Here is a 21,852-nt window from a genome sequence, read left to right as displayed (position 1 = left end):
CCGGCCGATTTCACATTTAAAAAAGAAAAACACATTTTTTACTTCCTTTTAAAAAAATGAAAAATTTAGTAATCTGGGGATCACCATCCTCAGAACCTGGAAGTTGCGGGGGCTGAAGGCTGTTGCCCCTTGGTTGTGGCGTGCCTCTGCATTTAACCATCGTTCCCACCTGCCCACTTCACTCATCTCTTTCCTAGGTCTGGGCCCTGTAGCTCTTTGAGATTTCAACTCCCAGCCTGTATAAAAACCATCCTCAAGAAAACAACAATCCAAAGGAGGCCAAATGTTGCAGAACCTACGCAGTTGTGCAACACGGTGGCCCAGGTCCAAGCACCTCTCCTCAACCTGGAGCTCACAGAGCAAAGGAGACTATAGGTGTGAAGGTCCCAGAGAGAACAGTGGGAGGTGAGATGGGTTATACATTCAGAACAGTCTGCCGGGTGGGATTAGGATTGCAGGCATCACCACCACCCTGTCTGCACCAGTGGCAGACATAAGCAATTGATGGCAGCACTGTCACTCCCAGCCCGGGTTTTTCAGTCTTGGTCACTGGGATTGGGGGCTGGATAATTCTTCACTGTGGGGTTAATTGGTTGTTTCCTGTGCATTGCAGGATGCTTAGCAGCATCCCTGGCCTGCACCAACTGGAGGCCAGCAGCAACCTCCCCCTTAGTTAATTGTGACAACCCAAAAATATTTTACGCCAAGTTTGTCCGACCTGTGGCCCAGTGCAGCTTTCAATGAGGCCCAACACAAATTTATAAACTTTTTTTTTTTTTTTTGAGATGGAGTCTTGCTCTGTTGCTCAGGCAGGAGTGCAGTGGCGTAATCTCAGCTCACTGGAACCTCTGCCTCCTGGGTTCAAGAAATTCTCCTGCCTCAGCCTCCCAAGTATCTGGGGCTACAGGCAGGCACCACCACGCCTGGCTAATTTTTGTATTTTTAGTAGAGACGGGGTTTCACCATGTTGGCCAGGCTGGTCTCGAACTCCTGACCTCAGTGATCCACCCACCTCAGCTTCCCAAAGTGCTGAGATCATAGGCATGAGCCACTGCATCCAGCCCAAATTCGTAAACTTGCTTAAAACATTATGAGATTTTTTTTGTGATTTTCTCTTAGCTCATCAGCTATTGTTAGTGCATTTGATGTGTGGCCCAAGACAATTCTTCTTCCAGGGTGGCCCAGGAAAGCCAAAAGATTGGACACCCCTGTTCTAGACATTGCTGTATCCCCTGGTTAACAACTAAGTCCAGCTGCAAACACCAGGCTGCAGGCAGGCAGCATCATCACTGGGAGCTGGTGGGGAGAAGCCTCTATCCCGTGTCTGCTGGGGTATGGACCGTGTGGCTTTGCATATGTGTGCTCTGTGAGGCGCCTGGGTGATGCTCCCCCTTCCAGGCCCTGCATGGCTGGCGTTATCTCAAAACGCCGGCAGCCATCCTGGCTCCCATCGTCCCTGTGAGGATTAAAGGGCAGGGCTGACTCCTTAAAGGGCCCCACCCCAACCTCCCTGCCCTCCTCCACCCCTGCTTCCAGGAACCGCGCCTCCGGGGGTGGCTCACAGGGGAGCCTGCTGTGTCCCAGGTGAGGCAGGTGCGTGTCAGAGCAGCTCAGAGGAGCAACTGGACCGTATGACACCCATTGTCTCCAATTGTACAGGTGCCAACCTGCCCACAAAGGGTGCAGCATGTTCTGGAGAGAAAGAGGAGCCCCCCGGGCACCTCCATTCCCATCCCACTCATGAACCCAGCCCCCAGGGCTTAGTGACTTTACATCAACGGCAGCTCTGCCCCAGCTGCACCCTCCCATGCTGGATGAAAAAGAGGCTGGTGGCTGATGCAAGAGGCAGACATGATTCAAGCAGGAAGTGTGAGTTACAGCCCTGCCCAGCAGCTCCGTTTGGAAAGGCGGCTGCATCTGCACCAGGTAGCGGCAAGGCAATTAGAGCCATTAGTGGGGCCTTGTGTAGCTCTGTGGAAGGAGGACCTGAAAGAGACCCACAGAAAAGGGAAGCCCCCTCCTCCCGGAGCCCTTACAAATGCACGTGGCCACAGAAGTGGGAAAGAAAACAAGAGCCGCCCTGCAGGCACCTCCCAGGACAGGCCCCGTTGGGGCTGGGTGGGCGCCGGGCTGCTGGCGAAATGATTCTGGGAGGCAGAAGACCTGACTGCAGCCTTCTGCAGGACAGCGTGGGGATGGAAGGCAGCGGGCTTTTTAAAGAGCTGTGGGCGGTGCCCCGGCTGCAAAGGGAGGGGCCTGGGGTGCTGGGAGGCCCGGCTGCAGCTTTACCTGGCTGCATGTTGGACAGGGGCTGCGGGGGTCTGCGCAGAACACGGCTCCTTTGAGAGAACTGTCGGTGCCACTTCTGTTTCCGACACATGTATGCGTATGTCTGTGGATTTCTGAACGTGAGTCATGGTAAGGGAGGTTGACAAATGTCCTCAGCCACACGCCCCTTGGCCACAGTGGTGTGTCTTGGTCACCTTCGTGTCCCAGGTACCCTAAAGCTGCCTCCTTCTCCGTGGGGGGGGGGGGGGGGGCGGGGGCTGCAGTGACTTCACTGGAAGAGCATGTTCTTGGAGGGGCGAGGTAGGGGGCAGGGGGCCTCTCTGGGTGTCCTGTGCGTCTGCTCTCCACTCTGATGCCTGGCCCTCTGCGGCCCCCTTGCTCGTCCCTTGAGGCTTCGTGGTCCTGGCCTCTGGGGGGCTGCTTCTCCCACAGCTTCTATTGCCCCCACTCCCCCAGGCTGGGCTCCCACCTCACCCCACCATCCTCCGGAGCAGGGGAAACTGCGCCCTGTTCATCCAATGTAAATGAGGATTCTGACAGCCAGCGAGCTCAGCTTGGCCTTCTCAGACTTCCACTGGGAGAACTCAGGGTCCAATTAAACTCCAGAACCAGGTGAGCTGCACCTTCTCAGGTATCAAAACACAGGGCCCCGCCGGGCACGGTGGTTCACACCTGTAATCCCATAAGTTTGGGAGGCCGAGGCAGGTGGATCACCTGAGGTCAGGAGTTCGAGACCAGCCTGGCCAACATGGTGAAACCGCTTCTCTATTAAAAATACAAAAAATTGGCCTGGCATGGTGGCTCATGCCTGTAATCCCAGCACTTTGGGAGGCCAAGGTGGGCGGATCCTGACACCTGAGGTCAGGAGTTCGAGACCAGCCTCAACATGGAGAAACCCTGTCTCTACTAAAAATACAAAATTAGCCAGGCGTGGTGGTGCATGCCTGTAATCCCAGCTACTCGGGAGGCTGAGGCAGGAGAATTGCTTGAACCTGGGAGGCGGAGGTTGTGGTGAGCTGAGATTGCGCCACTTCACTCCATCCTTGGCAACAAGAGTGAAACTCTGTCTCAAAAAAAAAAAAAAAAAAATTAGCCAGGTATGGTGGCGCATGCCTGTAATCCTAGCTACTTGGGAGGCTGAGGTAGGAGAATCGCTTGAACCCAAGAGGCGGATGTTGTAGTGAGCCAAGGTCGCGCCACCGTACTCCAGCCTGGGTGACAGAGCAAGACTCTATCTCAAAAAAAAAAAAAAAAAAAAAAGGCCAGGGGTCCATGCACCAAGGTCAGGGCAGGGAGAGCCCCTGCCTGGGGAGCGTGTGTGGGTCTCACAACTCTCAGTTCCTTCCCAGCTGGGTGAGCCACAGGCAGATGGGCATGTGGCAGGACTATGATGACGACTATGACATGGGAGGAAGCGGGCCACAGAGAGGCCTGGTGCCTCGCCCTCAGCAACATGGCTGGGCGGCGTTGGAGGCCCCATGGCCACGAGGCCCCAGAGACCAGCGAGAAAGGTCAGCCTCTGGGGAAGGAAGAATGAGGGCCCATCCGCCCTCTCTCTCCACATGCTGCCCCTGCCCATCAGACCCCAAGATATGGGATAAAGTGTTTATCCAGGTGCTATGGGTTTGACTAAGCAGGTGCCTTCCTGGAAAGGTGGAGTCGAGGGGTCATCCCGGGAAGCCTCAGGACAGCAGTCAAAGCCATGTTGTTTTCTTTTCGACCCTCCTCAGCCAGGGTCGTGGCGGGAACGTAGTGGGGAGGAGGGTGGGATACAGAGAGTATTCGCCAGTGTGGGAAGGGCCTAGGAGACCGAGGCTTCGAGAGAGCAGGACCAGGGACCCCCAGCTCAGGGAGGACAGGGAGGGCCCAGAAGGTCCCGAGATCCCTGCAACAGGGAGGGGCTGCTGGCCTTCCTGGAGAAGCATGCCCCACAGCAGAGCTCCAGTGGGGAGCTGGGGAAGAAAATCCAGGCACAAACCCAGTTGGAAGCCACAGTGGGCAAGAGAGACGCCCTAAGAGAGGCCCCCCGTGGGCAAAAGAGACCCCCTGTGGGCAAGAGAGGCCCCCCCGTGGGCAAGACAGGCCCCTGAAGGCAAGAGAGGCCCCCGGGCCCAGAACAGGGTGGACACAGCAGAGAGAGAATCTGGAGGCTGGGAGGCAAATCCCTTCAGGTTGGGCGGGGCAGGGCTGGATAATGACACCAGGCAGTTCTGGACAGGCAGGGATACCAGGGAGTGGGGTAGGTGCATCCGGGGCAGAAGAGCCAAAGATGGGGGGCAGGCAGCACTCAGTTCCAGATCAGCACACTTGTTAATGTTCCTGGCATTGAACTTCAAAAGAGCTTGGTCGGGCGAACAAGGCTGGGACAAGCAGTGACTGCAGCCCTGTGCCCGGGAAGTAGAGTCAGGTCCTGACCCGTGAGTTGCCAAGCCCAGCCAGCGCCCTTCTCCATGGTCTCCTGGCACCCCACCTCCCTTCGCCAGAGCGTTCTGCCAGGTCCCTGCTGCACTGAGTTCCCCAGCATGAGGAAGGGGCCCCTCTGTGGACTGGGCTGATGAAAGTCAGTAAGGATACTGTGAAGGACGGTGATGGAGCTCTCATCAGACTCTTCCTGCCTCCTCTCTGCAATGAGAGCTCTAGGAAGGGCCACCACATACAGTTGCACAGTTTGTTCACTGTACAAAAGCACCTGGCGCCAGCCTGCGACTCATGGGCACCCTGTGCATTCTGACTGGGCCTCCTCCAGCTCAAAGATGGGGCCTCTGCTTCCCTGCACAGAGGTGGTGTCCACTAGCCTCCTGTGGACTGTGTCAGCCCAGAGGGAGTGCTGTTTAACATTGCATCCCCCCTAGAGTGGGAGCCTGTTTTGGTCCTCACCAAGCCACTTCTTGGGCTATCTATTGCTGCAGAACAAATCAGCTCAACACGTAATGGCTTAGGACAATACTGTAGCAGCTTATGAGTCTGGGACAGGCTGGGCTCAGCCAGGTGGTTCTTGTGCAGGGTCTCCCATGCACTTGCAGTCAGGTGGTGGCTGAGTCTAGAGTCCTCTCAAGGCTTCTTTGTCCACGTGTCTGGCCCTTCACTGGGAGAGCTGGAACCCCTGGGACTAGTTAGGCAACTGTCTCTCCACGTGGGCTCCATGGGGCTTGCCTGGAGCTCCCCATCGCCTGGCAGTCTGAGGGTGGTGGGGTTTCTCACGTGGAAGCTCCTTGCACCAGAGTGACTGTTCTAAGAGAAGGGAAGAAGGGATGTGGGAGCTGCCAGCCGCCTGGGGCCTGGCCTGGAAGTGGCACAGTGTCACTGCCACTGGATTCTACTCTTCCGGCATCCTATGACACAAGGAGGGTGAATGAAGTGTGTGGTCATCTCTGGCCCACCCCGTGCTATGTGGACTGGGTGGTGTGATCTGATGTAGGGCCCTGTACCAGGAACTGGAGAGTCCCAGAATGAATGAACCCCCACCAGTGCGTTCTGGGAGCTGCCAGCCTCATCAGGCAGACGAACACCCAGGGAGTGACAGCACAGACCACTGTGAAGGGTGTGCTGTGGAGGGATGGGGTCGGTGCCCCTTGGCCACTTTCTTCCTTCTCCCCCTCACTCCTGGTGCTGTATGGGCTATGAGGAGACACATTTTGAAAAAAGAAAAAGGAAACTAAGAGCCTCTGCGGGTATCATAGTGCATAACGGTCAGGCTGCAAGAGGCAGCAGATGCCCACAGAGAAACAGGTGTGTGTGTGTGTGTGTGTGTGTGTGTGTGTTTTGAGACAGTCTCGCTCTGTCACCCAGGCTGGAGTACAGTGGGACTTGGTGCATCTCAGGCCCCAGTGTCTGTGACCAGCTGGCAGCGAGAGCTGCTTTCTTTCTTTTCTATTTTTTTTTTTTTTTTTTGAGATGGAGTTTTGCTGTTGTTGCCAGGCGGGAGTGCAATGGCATGATCTCGGCTCACTGCAACCTCTACCTCCTGGGTTGAAGCGATTCTCCTGCCTCAGCCTCCCAAGTAGTTGAGATTATAGGCAAGCACCACCACACCCAGCTAATTTTGTATTTTTAGTGGAGATGGGGTTTCACCATGTTGGCCAGGCTGTTCTCAAACTCCTGACCTCACTCAAGTGATCTGCCCGCCTCGGCCTCCCAAAATGCTGGGATTACAGGCATGAGCCACTGCGCCTGCACAGCAAGGGCTGCTTTCTGTGACTGATGGAGCGTGTGTCTGTCCAGGTGCTGTGGAATTGACTAAGCAGGTGTCTTCCTGGAAAGGTGGAGTTAAGGGGTCATCCTGGGAGGCCTCATGGCAGAAGTGCCGTGGCGGGAGCTTGGGGACCCATGGATTTCAGTGTGTGCAGATGGCAGATGGATGGAGGGGACCAGGGCATTGAGTGAGGCAGGAAGCAACAGAACCGGGGTGGAAGCTCCTGGAAAGGTCCTGGAGCCCGGGAGAGGAACTGAGCTGTAACTGGCGGCCGCCCCCTAAACAGCGCCGGGTCTGCTCTGTTTCATGGGACTTTCTCAAGTTGAGAGGAAACAGCCAGGAAACAGCTGTAGCCACACCCTCTTAGGTGGTCATTGGTCTCTGAGGGACCTGCAGGGCACCCAGGTGGGGGTGGAGGAACTGGCTCCCTGGTGAGGGGTGGCTCTCGACCGCTGAGCGTCTCAGGCCCTTTCCAGTTCAGACCGTGTGAGAGAGCAGTTCAGCCTGGGGGTGGCCCGCACCCTGCACGCTCCTCCTGTGGAAGCCTCTGGGCAGGTGCATCAGCCCAGTGACGGGAGCTGCCTCCGCCTTGAAGGTCCACCCTCCCTCTCCAGGATTCTGTTCCAGGCTGACTTGGAGCAGAAGCTTGGAGCTTGACGCTGGGGTCTTCTTGGCCAGACACCTCTCTGTGACATCGTATCTCCATCAGAGGCCTCTGCTCTGACTCCAGTGGTCAGAGAACCCACGGGTTTGAGCTGGAAAAGGGGCCCAGGAGATCTGCTTAGTCAACATCCTCACTGAGCATGAAGAGATGGAAGCCCAGCGAAGGGAGATGTGTGTTCCCAGACCTCCATCCAGTTAAAGCCGTGGTGGGAACTCTAGCCAAGGCTCTTCTTGTCTTCACTGCAGGCCTGTTATAAACACAAAATGTATTAGACCAACTGTGACCAGCTTCTCTCCCCTCCTCTTCCAGTTCTGCTCCTCAGGGAGCAAATCAACTCCTCCCTCTTACTCCTCGGAAGACCAGGGAGGAGATGGGAAGTCAGGTTCTCCACCAGGGATGCTGTGAAATTAGAGACCCCTCCATTCTCAAATTTATAGTGCACAGGGATAATTTTCTTTTCTCTTTTCTTTTCTTTTTGAGATGGAGTCTCACTCTGTCACCAAGGCTGGAGTGCAATGGTGCAGCCTCGGCTTGCTGCAACTTCCGCCTCCCAGGTTCAAGCAATTCTCCTGCCTCAGCCTCCCAAGTAGCTGAGACTACAGGCACCTGCCACCATGCCCAGCTAATTTTTGTATTTTTAGTAGAGATAGGGTTTCACCATGTTGGCCAGGCTGGTCTCGAACTCCTGACCTCATGATCTGCCTGCCTTGGCCTCCCAAAGTGGTGGGATTACAGCCGTAAGCCACTGCACCTAGCCTGTTTGATTTTGTTTTGTGAGAGTGTTCTGGGGCCTGCTGGAACAGTCCCACAAACTGGGGGCTGAAAACAGTAGGAATTGATTCTCTCACTGTTCGGGAAGCAGAAGTCTGAAATCAAGGTACCAGTAGGGCCACGTTCCCTCCTAGGGCTCTTGGGGACCATCCTTTCTGCTATGGTTTGGATGTGCTTTGTTCCTGCCAAAAGTCATGTTGAAATTTGAGTCCCAGTTTGCCAGTGTTGGAGGTGGGGCCTAGTGGCAGGTGTTTGGGTCATGGGGCGGATCCTTCCTGAATCGATGAATGCTGTGTCGGGAAAGTGAGCTCCTGCTCTCATGGGGCTGGGTTACTGCAAGAGCAGGTGGTTTTTTTCACGTTTGGTCTCTGCACCCCCTCGCTCTCCTTCTGCCTTCTGCCAGGACTTGAAGCAGCACGAGACCCTCATAGATGGGCTGCCCAATCTTGGACTTCTGGCCACCAGAGTTATGGCCAAATAAACCTCTGTTCTTTATAAATCACCCAGCCTCCGAATCACGAGGTCAGGAGATCGAGACCATCCTGGCTAACATGGGGAAACCCTGTCTCTACAAAAAATACAAAAAAATTAGCTGGGCATGGTGGCAGGCACCTGCAGTCCCAGCTACTTGGGAGGCTGAGGCAGGAGAATGGCGTGAACCCGGGAGGTGGAGCTTTCAGTGAGCCGAGATCGCGCCACTGCACTCCAGCCTGGGCGACAGAGCGAGACTTCATCTCAAAAAAAAAAAAAAAAAAAAAAAATCACCCAGCCCCAGTGTTCTGCTATGGCAACACAAAATGAACTCACACACTTCTGTGTTAGTAGGATTCTCCAAAGAGACAGAGCCAAAAGGATGTACATTTATATGTAGAAAGAGGTGTGCATTAAGGACTTGGCCACACAATTATAGTGGCTGGCAAGTCTCAAGATCTGCAGGGTGAGATGGCAAGCAGGAGACCCAGGAGAGCCAATGGTGCATGCTCCAGTCTGAGTCTGAAGGCCTGAGACCCAGGAGAGCTGGTGCTGTAGTTCTAGTCTGAAGGCCCACAGGCTTGAGACCCAGGAAGACCCAATGTGTCCGTTCTGGTCTGAAGGCAAGAACAGACCCATGTCCCAGTTCAAAGGCCATCAGGTATGAAGAATTCTCTCTTTCTCAGGAGAGGAACAGCCTTTTAGTTCTATTCAGGTTTTTAACTTATTGGATGAGACCCACCCACATTGGAGAGGACAATCTGCTCTTCTAAGTGTACAAACTCACATGTTAGTCTTATCCAGAAACATCTTCATAGACACACCTGCAATAATGTTTGACCAAATATCTCAGTACCCACAACCCAGCCAAGCTGATACATAAAACCAACCATCACACCCTCCTTGCCCCTTCTAGCTCCTGGTGGCTCCAGGCATTCCTTGACTTGAAGCTCTGTCACTGCAATCTCTGCCTCATCTTCTCATGGTCTTCTTCTCTGTCTCTCTGTGTTTCAACCCCCCCCCTTTTATTTTATAAGGATACCACCCATTGGATTTAGCCTCTACCTTCAATCAAGAATGATCTCCTCCTGAGATCCTTAACTTAATTGCATCTGCAGAGAAGATATTTCCAAATAAGTTCACATCCACAGGTGCCAGGGATTAGGACTTGAACATACTCGTTGGTGGGGGAGGGTGTCACTATTCAACCACTACAGAGAAGGAAACAATACGTCCTTGGGATTCCTCTATTTCTAATTCCCAAATCGGCTTTTCTATGCCCTCTGGGGTCTCATTCCCAAGTCTTGCTCCTCCATCAATACAATTTATCTCATTTATCTTTTTTTTTGAGATGGAGTCTTGCTCTGTTGCCCAGGCTGGAGTGCAGTGGTGCAATCGCGGCTCACTGCAGCCTCCACCTCCCAGGGTCAAGTGATTCTCCTGCCTCAGCCTCCCCAGTAGCTGGGATTACAGGTGCATACCACCATGCCTGGCTATATATATAAATATATATATATATAATATATATATTATACATATATTTATATATATTATATATATTTATTTATATATTATATATTTATATATTTATATATTTATTTTTATATATTTTTATATATATTTTTATATAGTATATATTTATATATATTTTGTATATATTTATATATATTTTATATATATATTTATATATATTATATATTTTATATATAATATATATTTTTTTATATATTATATATATAATATATATATTTTTTATATATATTATATATAATATATATTTTTATATATATATTTTATATATATATATTTTTTATATATATATATATATTTTTTAGTAGAGATGAGGTTTCACCATGTTGGCCAGGCTGGTCTCGTAATCCTGACCTCAAGTGATCTGCCCCCCTTGGCCTCTCAAAGTGCTGGGATTACAGGCATGAGCCACCGCGCCCAGCCTTTCACTTATCTTTATTTTATAGAATCTCTAGCACTGAAATGTGTCACTAATGCTACTCCTCAAGTCTTTCTGTGGTTTCCACTTCTTTGGTGGCCTAGAAAACACTACAGCTAGTACCATCTTGGATAGAGGTTTTCTTTCTTTTTTAAAAAGTATTGATTGATTGACTGATTGATTGATTGAGGCAGGGTCTTGCTTTGTCATCCAGGCTGGAGTGCAGTGGTGTGATCATGGCTCACTTCAGCTTTGAACTCCCCGGCTCAGGTGATCTTCCCACCTCAGCCTCTCAAGTAGCTGGGATCACAAGTGTGCACCAACACACCCGGCTAAGTTTTGTATTTTTTTTGTAGATATGAGGTTTCACCATGTTGCTCAGGCTGGTCTCAAACTCCTGGGCTCGAACGATCTACCCACCTCGGCCTCCCAAAGTGCTGGGATTACAGGCATGAGCCAGTGCACCCAGCCTATAGAGGTTTTCTTATTGGATGTGGTACCCTCCCTAGGAGGCATTTTGGAAGTTTGTGGGAGGTGTTTGCAGCCTTCTTAGGATGTGGAGTAAGAGTAAGGAGGCTAAATGTTCTGTAATGTGGAAGAAGGTCCTAAACAATGAAGGATTGTCCTGTTTGAGTTTTCAAAGGTGAAAAACCTATTTATAACTAACTGATCCTAAAACCTAACATCGTTATTATTTTTTGCCAATCAACACAAAGTGGGTCTGTCCAGTTTTGTTTTGTTTTGTTTTGTTTTTTTGAGGCAGATTCTCCCTGTGTCGCCCAGGCTGGAGTGCAGTGGCGTGATCTTGGCTCACTGCAACCTCCGTCTCCCGGGTTCAAGTGATTCTCCTGCCTCAGCCTCCTGAGTCACTGGGATTCCAGGCACCTGCCACCACACCCAGCTAATTTTTGTATTTTTAGTAAAGACGGGGTTTCACCATGTTGGCCAGACTGGTCTTGAACTCCTGACCTCAAGTGATCCACCCATCTTGGCCTCCCAAAGTGCTGGGATTACAGGCATGAGCCACCACGTCCAGCCGCTTTGCCCAGTTTTGATAAGTTCTGAAATCTGTAGAGATGAAACTACCATGCAGATGAAGGTGCTGGGTTCTAATTGGAACCAGGAGAGGCTCACAATTTTAGTAAATCCCCTCCTGGCATTTGAGCCACAGTGCTCCTGATGCTGCTGACATTTGTCCCTGCTGCATTGACAGCGAATTTACATGTGAGTACAGCATTCGTGTTTTATGTCTTCTAGCATAGCGGTGCCTGAGAATTTACATCTTGAAATTCATATTGCTTTATTGCCAGTTGTTTTTATTTTCATACTTCCTTTCTGCTTCGGTTTATTTCTCATGCTTGTATGATCCAATATGTATCGTGTAGATTTTTTTAAATTCCGTGTATTGGCAAGTTATAGTTTCTGTGGATTTCATTTCAGGGTAGAAAGGAGGCACTCAAAATATCCGTTATAAAAAGAGCAATAACTTGGTGAAACCCCATGTCTACTAAAAATACAAAAATTAGCCTGGCGTGGGTGGCAGGTGCCTGCAAACCCAGCTACTTAGGAGGCTGAGGCAGGAGAATCGCTTGAACCTGGGAGATGGAGGTTGCAGTGAGCAGAGATTGCGCCATTGCACTCCAGCCTGGGTGAGAAGAGTGAAACTCCGTCTCAGCCGGGCGCGGTGGCTCAAGCCTGTAATCCCAGCACTTTGGGAGGCTGAGGCAGGCGGATCACGAGGTCAGGAGATTGGGACCATCCTGGCTAACACGGTGAAACCCCGTCTGTACTAAAAATACGAAAAATTAGCCAGGCATGGTGGCGGGCACCTGTAGTCACAGCTACTCGGGAGGCTGAGGCAGGAGAATGGTGTCAACCCGGGGGGCGGAGCTTGCAATGAGCGAAGATCGTGCCACTGTACTCCAGCCTGGGTGATAGAGCGAGACTCCGTCTCAAAAAAAAAAAAAAAAAAAAGAGTGAAACTCCATCTCAAAAAAATAAAATAAAATAAAAAGAGGGCAGTGAGGCTGAGGGGACCGGGCTCTGTCTAGAAGGAGGTAGCCCAGTCCACACAGATGTAAACAAATGTTCACTTTCCTGAAACATCTGGCAGATCTGATGGTGGTTCACCAATCCCCATTTCTTTATGCACAGGCAGGAATTCTAGTCTTAGACTTCGGGAAGGCCAGTGGGCTCAGAGTGGAGGCAATGGGTGTCGCTTCTTGGTGGAAGCCCTTATTTGCTGGGGTTCGCCTTCCTCTGTCCTCTGCGTGATGGCTGGGCAAGCAGGGGTTGGCGTGGGTCATGTGTGGGCCCTCCCCTGGCAGCAGCTACCCTGGGGAACCTCCTGGACCCCCAGCGGACTTGATGTACACGAGAAAGAAGCCTTAGTTTTCAAGCCCCTGAGATGCCTGTGCTTTTTGTTGCTGCAACAAACAGGCTCTGAGACAACACTGGCAAGCGGGCAGCTGCCTTGGGTTACAGAGTCTGAGCATACAATTCTTCTCATATGACACTGATGAGAGATTCCACATGGGCCACCAGGGAGGGACCATGGCCTGGGACGTGACATTGCTTTAGCCAAGGGCAGTTCCTGGAGAACAATTTGTGGAGAGACTCCTGGTGGGGGGACGAGAGCCTCAGTGCTGTGGGGGTCTCCAGAGAGCCCTCCACAGCACCCCTTGCAGTTGGTGGTCCAAAGCTCTGACCCCAGCTCATGTGCCCTACAGCACCCAGTGCCAAAGGCTTTCCCGTGGCCTCAGTGGAAGGATCAATGCGAGAGGACTGAGGGCCTCCCCAGTGGCGAGCCAGGGCCCGGCAGCTGGGCCAGAGAGATCAAAGGGGGACCAAGCGGTTGATACACACAGGGCCAGGCTTTTCTTGAGCTTGCTGGGAGGGAAGCGCGGCAGCAGTGGAGACTAACGCAGGGAACACCTTTGGCATGTGCCGAAGACTAAGTGTGAGGGCTGGTTTAGGCCGTGGTAGATTTCTCTGGCTGCTTCCCCTTGAAGACAGTCCCCTCAGCAAAGCGACCTGCTGTTGAGGACGTCCACCTAGACTTTGTAGGAAGGAGCAATCAGAGGGCTCTGCTCTGTTCCTTTCTCTGGACAGAACCCTCAGCCTCTCCGTGGGTGTCCTGCAGCCTGGGGTACCCCACCTGGCAGTGCCTCCCTTTAGACTCGCCCCTCTGGGACCGTCGGCTGCCTGGTTTCTGGAGTGTCACTGCAGGGAATGGCAACAGTCTCCTGGTGTCTGACCACCTCTCCCAAGCTCATGAAGACTGGGGAACTCCTACCTGGGCTGGGCCAGGGGTAGGTTAGACCTCTGAAGCAGGTGCTGTTTAGTATGATTTCTGAAGCATCACCCCTGGTGAGCAGTGGAACCCCAAAGGGTTCAGGCTGGGAAGGGAACCCCACAGGGAGGGCATGCCACGGCATTTGGCTTCAGACCGCTGATCAGGGTCCACAGGGCACTGAGGTGGCAGGGTGAGCAGAGAGCCCTTCCGCCGAGTTAGCAGGGATTCCAGCTGTGCCAGAGGACCTTGTAGGACCTGAGACGGGCCACCTCACCTGCACCACCAGGTCCCCTCACGCTTTGGAAACTGCCTACGCGTGATCACGATCACCAAAAGCTTCCGGAAATGCCTATTTCCTGTGGGATGGGGAAGGCGTATGTGTGCATAACATTTGCTTCAGAAATTGTACAAAGTCCCAGGCCTCTGGTTTCTTGCCCAAGGAAATGGGAACAGTCCCTTTGATCGTGAACCTGAAGGTGGGATCAGAGGTCCTCACCAGTGACTGAGACATGCCTGCATGCCAAGGAGGTGAGGCCTTGACACAGCTATTTGCTGAAATCAGAGATAGTCTCTGTTTTCTTGGGGGATAGGGAGGAAACCATCATCTCTGGTACAGGAGAATTCTGTCAAATGGAAGGGACCCTTTGCAGGCTAACAATGCTTCTCAGGTTACAAAACGCAGTGCACAGTTGATATTGCCTCATTTCATCCTCTGGGACACCCTGGGGGATAAACAGCTTAGATTGTTCAATTCCCAGGACAGATGAAGTTCAGAGGGGCTGAGAGACCCGCCTCTGATCACACCACTAAGTGGTCAAGTTGGAATTTCTTTTCTGAGTATTAGCTTTTTTTTTTTGAGACGGAGTCTTGCTCTGTTGCCCAGGCTGGAGTGCAATTCACAATCTCAGTTCACGGCAACCTCCGCCTCCCAGGTTCAAACGATTCTTCTGTCTCAGCCTCCTGAGTAGCTGGGATTATAAGCATGCGCCACCATGCCCAGCTGGTCTCAGATTCCTGAACTCAAGTCATCCACCTGCCTTGGCCTCTCAAAATGCCGGGATTACAGGCATGAGTCACCATGCCCACCCCAAGTATTAGCATTATGAAGCAAGAACTATGGCTTTTTAGCTGTTCCTCCTCCTTGCTCTAGGGATTGCAACATCTACCCTTAGTTTTTCACAGTCTACTCAGAGTTTGTTTTGTTTTGTTTTGTTTTGTTTTGTTTTTTGTTTGAGATGGAGTCTCGCTCTTGTTGCCCAGGCTGGAGTGCAGTGGCGCGATCTCGGCTCATCACAATCTCCGCCTCCTGGGTTCAAGCGATCCTCCTGCCTCAGCTTCCCAAATAGCTGGGATTACAGGCATCTACCACCGTACCTGGCTAATTTTGTATTTTTAGTAGAGACGGGGTTTCTCCATGTTGGTCAGTTTGGTCTCGAACTCTTGACCTCAGGTGATCCACCTCCCAAAGTGCTGGGATTACAGGCGTGAGCCACCGCGCCCAGCCCAGAGTTAGTATTAGAAATATAAACGTCACATAAAACATAGAAGCCTTGTGACCATATTTACCCAACCCCCCATGCTTCATGCTGCTGTTGTCTTGCATATTGCACCTACATACATTACAAACCCCAGGGTGATGTGGTAATTTTTGCTTTATACGGTCCTATGTATTTTTAATAAATTAAAAAGGAAAAGTTATGGTGGGCATGGTGCCTCACTTCTGTACTTTGGGAAGCCGAGGTGGGTGGATTGCTTGAGCTCAGCCCGAGACCTGTGTAGGCACCATGGTAAAACCTCATCTCTACCAAATATACAAAAAAGTTAACTGGGGCAGGTGACATGGCTCACGCCTGTCATCCCAGCACTTTGGGAGGCTGAGGCGGGTGGATTGCTTGAGCTCAGGAGTTCAAGACCAGCCTGGGCAACATAGCAAGACCCCCATCTCAATTAAATAAATAAATACATAAATAATAATAAAATCACCTGTGCACGGTGGCATGTGTCTGTGGCCTGAGCTACTCAGGAGGCTGAGGTGGGAGGATCACCTGAGCCCAGGAGGCAGAGGTTTCAGTGAGCCAAGATTGCACCGCTGCACTCCAGCCTGGCCTTGTGGCTGCATCTCAAAAAAAAAAAAGCCAGACCCTGTCCTAAAAAAAAAAAAAGAAGTAAAAAGAAAATGTTTGGCCGGGCATGGTGGCTCACGCCTGTAATCCCAGCATTGGGAGGCCTAGGCAGGCGGATCACCCGAAGTCTGGAGTTTGAGACCAGCCTGGCCAACATGGTGAAACCCTGTCTCTACTAAAAATACAAAAATTAGCCGGGCGTGATGGCACGCACCTGTAATCCCAGCTACTCAGGAGGCTGAGGCAGGAGAATCGCTTGAACCCAGGAGGCAGAGGTTGCAGTGAGCTGAGATCGTGTCACTGTACTCCAGCCTGGGCGACAGAGTGAGACTCCATCTGAAAAAAAAAAAGAAAGAAAAAGAAAAGAGAATGTTTAATATTGATTGGGGTAATAGCTGCATAACTCTGTCATTGTACTAACGGCCATTGAATTGCGCACTCTAAATGGGCAAATCGTACGGTAGGTGGGTTATATCTTAACTGATCTATTCCTTGAAAAATAGCTCGTTGTGCTCGTCCTCTTGGTTAGCCTGGAAATGTTCTGAGAGCAAGCTGCCAATCCGTGTCAGGTACCACAGTGCTGACTGCAGAGCTGAGCCCAAGACCAGCTGCTTGGTAAATAGTCCTGGGTTGACTGATTGAGCAGAGGCCTCCCCAAAAAGGTTTTGATTGGTTTCATGTTTAAATTTTGCAATGAGGAATAAAAATCTGCCTCAGATGAGAATTTGGTTCTTCTCCTGTCCCTTCCTATACACAGGACTCCATAGAAACTGAACGAAGCACCGAAATTTATGTTCACCGGAGCCCCAGAACATCACCGGATGTGGAATCAGGGTCTTTGCATGTGTCATTAGTTAAGATGAGATCACGCTGGATTAGGGTGGGTCCTAAATGCAATGACAGATGTCTTTATAAGAAGGCCGTGTGAGGACATGCACTGAGGCCACGTGAAGGCAGAGGCAGAGGCTGGAGTGACAGACACGCCACAAGCCCAGGAAGCCAGCCGCCCCCAGAAGCTGGAAGAGGTGGAAAGGACCCTCCTCTGTGGCCTCCAGAGGGAGCAAATCCCCCTGCCCCCCGCCCACCCCGTGTGAAGGGGCCTGCCCTCTCTGACCTCCTGGCCTCTCTGACCTCCCGGCCTCTCTGACTTCCCGCCTTTCCCCCCATGTCAACACGGGGGGTCGCTCCCTCCTGGGTCCGTCACATGCGGGAGCCCTGTCCTCCCTGTTGGGTTGCCCTGCTTAACTTATTCATCAGGATCCCAAACCTTCTTGTGTATTTGTTTACTTGTCATGAGCTCCAGGAGAGCAGAGGCCTCTGGGTGCCTGGACTGGCCTGGCGCCGGGCAGGCCTCCGCAGGTGCTTGCGAGATGAGAGGCTCCCCAGAGGCTGGTGAGTTGAGGCGGCTCGCCGTCCGTCTCCCGGCGTGGGTTTGTTGCCCAGTGCTGACCAGTCACTCAGACACACAAAGAGCTCTTGGCCTGGGCCAGGGGAACAGAGGGCACTGTGTGCTGTGCCGATGCCGGCGTCTCTAGCCTCTGAATGCTGTCTGTGCACTTCAACAGATGAAGTTCTTTCCAACTGGAATGAAACCGCACAGTGAAACGGGGAGTTGTGCCCAGCTCCCTGGCTGGATCTTCTCCACCCGTGGTCTGGAAGTCTTGTTTATTTTATTTTTTATTTATTGAGTTGGTGTCTCACTCTGTCGCCCAGGCTGGAGTGCAGTGGGGCGATCTTGGCTCACCGTAGCCTCCGCCTCTTGGGTTCAAACTATTCTCCTGCTTCAGCCTCCCGAGTAGCTGGGTCTACAGAGTGGCATGCCACCACGAGCGGCTAATTTTTTGTATTTTTTTTTAGTAGAGATGGGGTTTCACTGTGTTAGCCAGGATGGTCTCGATCTCCCGGCCTTGTGATCCACTCCCAAAGTGCTGGGATTACAGGCATGAGCCGCCGCGCCCAGCCAGAAGTCTTGTTTATTTAACCCACCACTAACAAATCAGAGTGTGGCCTTGGCTGTTGATCGCAGAGAATAATATTTATTGGCTTGGTGCCATTGCTTGGGCAAGCTTTGTAACCACAAGTGGGTAAATGATGCCCTGTGTCTTGGCAGTCAGGCCTGGGCTGCTCCTCTCTGGGAGGGGGAGCCCCAGGGAGCTGGGAAGGCGATGATACTGAGACAAATGGGAGAGCTGCCTGGGAGGGCCGGGCAGAGCCAGTTCCCTTGCACATTTGCCACACCAGACCCATGTCTGTAGGGAGCGCCCCAGGGCTCTGGTGGGTTGTTAATTACAGCGAACGTACATTATCTCTGGATAATTCGAGCATGGGATTCTTTTGCCTAGGGCTGAAAAGATGTGTCTGCTAGCCAAGTACGGGGAAAGCCCATGAAGCCAGTCTTCTCTGCGTAATAAAGATAGAAAACTTAATGCAAACCTAATTCGCAGAGAGAATCCCACCAGAGACCGTGGAGACCCCAAAGAGCAGCTTGAAGAGGCCAAAAGCTAATGGCCAAAGAGAAGCAGTGGGTTTGGGTTTTCTTTGTACAGGGAGAGGACCTCAGGTGTCCAGCGGGGTGCTGCAGAGGAGAGGCCTTGGGGGAAGCTTATTACAGGAGCCCCGCCTCACGACGACTCACGGCAGACAGGGGAGCCATGTTTTGAACAATGCACTTGGCATCCTTGTTAAACCACTTTAGCACGCAGTCTACACTGGACTGACTCCTGACTCTCCCGTGACTCAGCGGCCCTGCAAGTCAGCTCGTGCCTTGCGTGCACAGAGCAGGTCCTTCCACCCCGTGACCCAAGACAATGACCTGGCAAGCTCGCGGGCATGGCCTGGCCCCCTTCCCTGCCCTTGTGCGTTAGAACCCTCAGGGTCCTATGTGTTAATTCCCAAGGAATGAAACAGCTGGAAGGACCCAAGAATTGCTGGGATCTCATTCCCATGGCTTACTGACTTCCCAGACCTGATGGAACAAGCCTGAGGAGCTCACTCGGCTTTCCTGGTGGTCTTTCGTGCCTCCTGTCGTTTTTCCATCTTTTGCAAAAGGCTGCAGGCAGCACCCACACAGCCCTGCATGAGGCTTGGGTCAGAAATAAGGGAAACTGCCAAATGCAGCCTTCTGGGTCATTTCAACAACACATACCTCCTCAAGCAATGAACGTCAGCCACGTCCAACGTTGCACTTAGGTCCAAAGATTAACCAGCCATTTCTTAATAGAACAAACAAGCGTGTTTGGCTTTGCCTGGTGGAACTGCAGCCTCCGGGCGACTGGGCAAAATCCACAAAGAACTGAAGTAAGCCCAGGAGAAGACTTCTGCTCAGCTGGGGAAGACCAGGAGCTGTCAGGGGGTCCAAGCTGTTTGCTGTGGTGTGCGGGAGGAGAGTGTAGAGTCTCGAGAACACCCAAAGCAGCCAGGCTCCAGGGCTCATTTCTGTAATCCCAGTGCTTTGGGAGGCCTAGGCAGGTGGATTACCTGAGGTCAGGAGTTCAAGACCAGCCTGACCAACATGGCGAAACCCTGTCTCTACTAAAAATACAAAATTAGCCAGGTGTGGTGGCTCATGCCTGTAATCCCAGCTACTCAGGAAGCTGAGGCAGGAGAATCGCTTGAACCTGGGAGGCGGAGGTTGCAGTGAGGTGAGATCAAGCCACTGGACTCCAGCCTGGGCAACAGTGAGACCCTGTCTCAAAAAAAAAAAAAAAAAAAAGGAAAAGGAAAAAAAACTGGTGTTGAATCTGTAGGTCAGTCTGAGGAGAAGTGACATCTTTCTAATATTTAGTCTTGTCTCAGTTACTAAAAGAGCCCTGCATTATTTTTTGGTCTCCTTACATTTCTCTCAACAATATTTTGTAGTTTTCAGTGTAGAGGTCTTGCAAACTCTTTGTTTGATTTATTCTTCGTTTGTTTGTTTTGGTTTTGGTTTTGTTTGAATTGAAGTCTCATTCTGTCACCCATGCTGGAGTGCAATGGCGCGATCTTGGCTCACTGACACCTCCACCTCCCAGGCTCTAGCGATTCTCGTGCCTCAGCCTCCCGAGTATGTGGGATTACAGGTGCATGCTAACATGCCCGGCTAATTTTTGTATTTTTAGTCAAGACAGGGATTCACCATGTTGGGCAGGCTGGTCTCAAACTCCTAACCTCAAGTGATCCACCTGCCTTGGCTTCCCAAAGTGCTGGGATTGCAGGTGTGAGCCACTGCACCTGGCCTGTTTGATTTATTCTTAAGTATCTGATGTTTTTTATAAACGGTGACTTTATAAATGGTAACTTTTAAGATTTTAGCTTTGTTTTGTTTGCTGCTGATATATAGAAAAACAACTAGTTTTTGTATGTTGATCTTGTATCCAGCAACCTAGATAAATTTACTTATGAATTCTAATAGATTATCAGTACATTCTTTAAATTTTCTACATTTTCTAAACCTTAAACCTTTTATTTCTTTTTCCTGCCTTTTGTGCTAAGCCTTCTGGTACAATGTTAAATAGACATGCTGAGAGAGAACATTGCAGCTTCACCTTCTATTTCTTTCTTTTTAATTTTTTTTTTGAGACAGGATCTCACTCTGTCACCCAGGCTGGAGTGGTTACCGCTCACTGCAGCCTTGATCTCCCTGGCTCAAGAGATCCTCCTATGTCAGCCTTCAGAGTAGCTGGGGCTACAGGTGTGTGCTAGCATGCCCGGCTAATTTTTGGATTTTTTGAAGAGACAGGGTTTCACCATGTTGTCCAGGCTGGTCTGAAACTCCTGTGCTCCACTGATCCACCTGCCTCGGCCTCCCAAAGTGTTCGGATTACAGGTGTGAGCCACCACGCCTGGCCTACCTTCTATTTCTTACCCCTTTCCCTTATCAGCAATCTTATGAAGATCTGGAAAGATGGCAGTGGCAGCATAGTTTTTGAACATTCCAAATCCCCAAAAAAAGCAGACAGCATGACAACATAGCAAAACAAAAAGTCCAGGGATTCTCTCATGAGTGTTCAGTGAAGTTTTCCAGAGGCCATATGACATGATGCAGCCAGGAGATAGAATGCAGAACCAGATATAAACTCTGGGCCACTGGCCTGGCATGGTGGCTCACACCTGTCATCCCAGCACTTTGGGATGCCAAGGCAGGTGGGTCACCTGAGGTCAGGAGTTTGAGACCAGCCTGGCCAACATGGTGAAAACCTGTCTCTACTGAAAATACAGGCCAGGCGTGATTGCTCACACCTGTCATCCCAGCATTTTGAGAGGCCAAGGCGAGTGGATCACTTCAGGTCAGGAGTTCAAGACCAGCCTGGCCAACATGGTGAAACCCTGTCTCTACTAAAAATGCAAAAATTAGCTGGGCATGGTGGCACATGCCTGTAATCCCTGCTACTCCAGAGGCTGAGGTAGGAGAATTGCATGAACCCAGGAGGTGAAGGTTGCAGTGAGTTGAGATTGTGCCACTGCACTGCAGCCTGGGTGACAGAACAAGACTCTATCCCAAAACAGAAAACAAAATCTGGGCCAGGATCAGTGGCTCATGCTTATAATCCCAGATCTTCTGGAGGCCGAGGAAGGCAGATTTATTGAGCCCAGGAGTTTGAGACCAACTTGGGCAACGTGGTGAAACTCCATCTCTACAAAAAAAATACAAAAATTAGCCAGGTGTGGTGGTGCACACCTATAGTCCCAGCCACTTGGGAGGCTGAGGTGGGAGAATTACCTGAGCCAGGCAAGTCAAAGCTGTAGTGAGCCATGATCACGCCACTGCACTGCAGCCTGGGTGACAGAGTGAGACCCTGTCTCTAAATAAATAAATGCATAAAATAAAAATCCAATTGTCTTCTATTTGCAAAAACATAAAACAAGCCATCCTTCTTACTAAATATGTTGTGGTTTTAGAAACATAGTTGCTTTTCATTAAAAAATAATTTATTTACGTTCACATGTAATAGGATTATCACTGACAGAGTGGTTTTGTCTGCATTAGTGGGTGAGTGCAAGGGGACTCTGGTTATGTTTAAAGAGACTGGGGTCTATATCCTCTGTGAACTCTCAGAAATGACTGCTCGGGGCCTCCTTTCAAGAAGCACCAAGCAAAATTGATCTTCAAGTACAAAGGGC

The 21,852-nt window shown here is 51.1% G+C and overlaps 1 long non-coding RNA gene across 1 annotated transcript; it reads left to right on the top strand.

Annotated features, from left to right (window-relative positions):
* Positions 1-1,307: 1,307 nt before the first annotated feature.
* Positions 1,308-21,546, top strand: LOC134729372 (uncharacterized). Its single transcript, XR_010110381.1, has 2 exons — positions 1,308-2,418; positions 16,511-21,546. It is a non-coding gene; the product is annotated as an uncharacterized LOC134729372 (long non-coding RNA).
* Positions 21,547-21,852: the final 306 nt, after the last annotated feature.

This window comes from Pan paniscus, chromosome 18, assembly GCF_029289425.2.
Source record: "Pan paniscus chromosome 18, NHGRI_mPanPan1-v2.0_pri, whole genome shotgun sequence".
Taxonomy (NCBI): domain Eukaryota; kingdom Metazoa; phylum Chordata; class Mammalia; order Primates; family Hominidae; genus Pan; species Pan paniscus.
Note: the sequence above shows the minus strand (reverse complement) of the source record. Positions and strands in the feature narration are given on the sequence as shown.